The sequence below is a fragment of the Chrysochloris asiatica genome, unplaced genomic scaffold, assembly GCF_000296735.1.
Source record: "Chrysochloris asiatica unplaced genomic scaffold, ChrAsi1.0 scaffold00194, whole genome shotgun sequence".
Classification (NCBI taxonomy): Eukaryota; Metazoa; Chordata; class Mammalia; order Afrosoricida; family Chrysochloridae; genus Chrysochloris; species Chrysochloris asiatica.
The window spans coordinates 2,897,468-2,901,417 of NW_006408712.1; the positions used below are offsets into that span (position 1 = coordinate 2,897,468).

At 40.7% G+C, this 3,950-nt stretch overlaps 1 pseudogene; it reads right to left on the reverse strand.

Annotated features, from left to right (window-relative positions):
• Positions 1-3,380: 3,380 nt before the first annotated feature.
• LOC102820959 lies at positions 3,381-3,692 on the reverse strand (annotated as a pseudogene).
• Between the last annotated feature and the right edge of the window lie 258 nt (positions 3,693-3,950).

Genomic DNA, 3,950 nt, shown 5'->3' on the forward strand with positions numbered 1-3,950 from the left:
GGTGGTAGTTTGCTTCCATAAAGACCCCAAAATCTAATCCATTGCTGTTGAATAATTTCCAACTCATAGCAACCCTAGAGAACAGAACAAAACTGCCATGGGGTTTTCATGGCTGTAATCTTTACAGAATCAGACTGCCTGGAGCAGCTGGTGGGTTTGAACCACCTATTTTTTGGCCAACAGCCAAGCACTTGAATCACTGTGCCACCAGGAAAGATTACAGCCTTGAAACCCCTATTGAGGCAGTTCTACTCTGCCACATAGGATTGCTAGGAGTTAGAATTGACTAATAATAAGAGAGAAATTAATTAATTAACAGTGTTGTTTATTGTAGGAAATAATAGAGTTGAAGAACACAGACATACATCAGCCACTACTTTTAAAAAAGGAATGGTATGAGTTTACAATCTTAGAGCATTTTAAAATAGCAATGAGCATACAGTTTTGGGAGCATCCGTAAGAAATGTTCCAGAAGTGATTGAATGCTGTTTGATCTAGAGGTTCATGAAATCATTCTCCTCTCTCTCTCTCTCTCTCTCTCTCTCTCTCACACACACACACACACACCCCTCTTACATAAACAAGTCATAACCTGCCTGGGTTACAAAATAGACATTACAGTCTCTACAAATACTGTTCTCAGACACTATCAGGCTGAAGAAAAAATTTTGGAGGCTAGTACATGAATACAGAAAGGCAAAGTGAACTTTTAATTTTTTTTCCAATTAAATTTGTATATTTAGTTAGGCTGAATTTAGACATTGTTGGGGAGCCATTCAGTGCCAATCTTGAGACACAAGCTTTAAGAGGAATTTATCAAAGGTAATGAAGCAGGACTGTGCTCTGTGTTGACTGGTGGGTGAAGTCGCGGTAGAAGGAACACTGCTGATGAACTAACCGGGGCCCTGCCGGCTGCCGGCAGGGAGGCCTCCGCACATTACCACAGTGAGTCATCCCTTGCTCACAGCCTAATGTCTTCCCTGGCACAGGGAAATGCCGTGGCATTTCATTCCTTGTTCTTATTTTGGTCATCAATCAGCAATCACACAGAAAACGATGCTTGCAAGGGTATGTAGTTTACCTTATGAAATTTTGTTTTTCAGTTTTCAAAAACAGTTTTTCTGATGTAAAAGTAAAACATGCAGTTTGTAGACATTTTGGTCAATGCAGAGAAATAAAACTAATACAAGAAAAATACCACCACTGTTGTCAGAGTTCCTTATAGCCTTTCCATGGTGGTTTTCAGGATGAAGAGGACTGTTTCCCTCTTCTGAGAAAAGCAGATAATTCCAGCATAGGAAAAATTTCCTGGCAGAGGCACCAAAAATCTGAGTTCTAATCCCAAGTCTATCATTGCATAGTTTGTGGCCTTGGCAGTCTTCAACCCTCCTAGAGTTGGTTTACCAGATGACTAACCACTTGGACCTAATTCCAGCACTTGTCTCTCAAGGCCCAGTCATGGACTGACTCTCCTGAAAGATGTGTTTTTGGATGGGAACTCCTCTGAAGTGCTGGACTTCCTATTCTCAAATACAGCGCCTTCTGTAGCTGTGACTGAAGCATATTTCGGGGCTTTCTGAAGTGATGTGGCTACTCTCTTATCCTTCTGTTGTTTCAGAAATTTAAAATGTTAAATGCACTGCGTAAACGTGCACTTTAATGCAAAGTGTATGTTGGAGAATCTCTAGAGGCATCGCTTTAGGATCATTCCACTGAACTGGGTGGCCCTGTTTGTTCTAGCTAGGAGTGGTGGTGGTGGGCCATTGAGTCCTTTCCAAATAGTGACCCAGTATAGGGTTTCCAAGGCTGTAAATCTTTACAGGAGCAGAAAGCCTCAGCTTCCTACCACTGAGAGGCTGGTGAAGTCGATCTATTGACCTTGTGACTAGCAGCCCAGTGCACAACCCACTACACTACCAGAGCTGCTTATTCTAGCTAGTAGATGAATTTAAAGAATGAGCCAGATAGACCTCTTAAATAATAGGTCTGATAGTGGTGGTGGTGGGTGGTCCATGGAGTTGGTTCCGACTCCCAATGACCCTGTATAGGGTTTCCAAGGCTGTAAATCTTTGCAGGAGTAGAAAGCGTCTTCTTTCTCCCATGGCACAGCTGGTAGTTTCAAACTGCTGACTGTGAGATTAGTAGCCTGACTTGTAATCACTTCACTACCAGAGCTCCTTAAATAATAGGTCTAACAGTCCCTAAACTATATTCTCAGACAAAAGTAGGGATTTGGTTAAAAAAAAGACAGAAACCAGTAAGCTAAGAAAAGTTAGACTAATGGTTCTTTAGTACTGAACTATTTAGAACTCTAAAGATTCTTTTTTTTTTAAAGTTTTAATTGTGAATTGAGTGAAAGTTTACAGGGGAGAGAATCAGTTTTACATTCAACAAATCATTTACTTTGTTTCATTATAATGGTTATAATCCCCTCCATGTACCATCAGTTAATAGTATTTCTTTCTATTCATTTTATCTCTTGTTATATATAATTTTTAAACACTCAGGCATATATAATAATTTAAACCACCAAAAGGCACATTCTGAAAGTCTGTCTCCTGACTGGTATCTCTCAGTCTTTCTTTTTTCATGAGTCTAGAGTCCTCAGCTGCTCCCTCTCTCCATATTCCTATATCTGCCTCCATCTCTGGTGTTGCTGCTTCTCGGGATAAGGTCCTGCATTCCTCTTGTGGTCCTAGGGTCTTCTGTTTCTGGTCTGCAAGATCAACTACTCCCCTGTTTTTGTTACAAAACTTTATCTTTACAATTGTGATAGTCACAATTAGTCATGATAACAATTACTCACTATTGAATCATAAGAATCTTATTCCCATCTCTCTCTTTTTTCTTTTTTTAATGTTTTATCATGAATTATATGATAGTTTACATGGAAGAACATTAGCTTTGCATTCATCCTATTGTACATCATTTCATTGCCAAGGTTATAATCCCCTCCATGCATCATCAACCAACCAAATGGTACACCCCGCAAGCCTGTCCCCTGGTTGTCAGCACACAGCCCCTCTCCTTCTCTGGTTCTAGAGTTTTCCTAGCCGCTCCATCTCTCCACATCATTGTCTCTACCTCCATCTTTGGTGTCATTGCTTCTCTGGGTAGCGTTACACACTCTGCTCTTCTCCCTTGATGGCCCCAGGGTCCATCTAGACAAGATGAAAACTATTCAGTGGAGACTCTATCTTCCCCTACATACTCTTAAAATAAATTATCTCTTGAAACTTTGTAAGCCAGTCACTTGTTGCCTTTATCACCCCCTCTTTTTTTTTTTCCATAATTATCTATTTTATTCAGATAGCAGTCTGATCACATATGGTCCAAGAACAAATAGTAACTAAATATAATCAGAGGGTAAAGGTTGGTCTTCAAGCAACATAGCCAATGATGCCATGCTTGCCTATGATCTTGCCGAAATAAAAACACATCCACACCTCAGTGGCCACCAAACCATTCAGCAGAGCTTCCTTAACTGTGAGCTGTTTGAAGCAACCAGTTTTAGCATTATTGACTATTTTTTTCAGGCTCTGAATAGCTGTAGAGATCTCAGCAGGGGTTGGAGGAACCAGCTCCACCTTGGCATAATTCCAAAATGTGGCCAACTGAGGCTTCCAGTAAGTCACAGCAGTGTTTACTATCGCCAGAGCCTTCTCCACCAATTTATGGATAAACTGGGCCATGGTTCTAGGATGGAAAGCCCGTTTCCCACAACAGCTGGCTGAATGTCAATTGCGGCAAAACCTACAGCAGCTCACCCCCTCTTTTTATGTAGCCAATGTCTAAGTTGCCTGTCCCTATCTACCCTGTATAAAAGGGGATAGCATTGATACTTGATGTGAAGACTCCTTTCCTCTCTATTGGTATTTTGAGCTACTACCTCCATGAGTATAGGTCAAGTTCATCAAATTGTATCAATTTACACTCGTTTCCTTTATCAA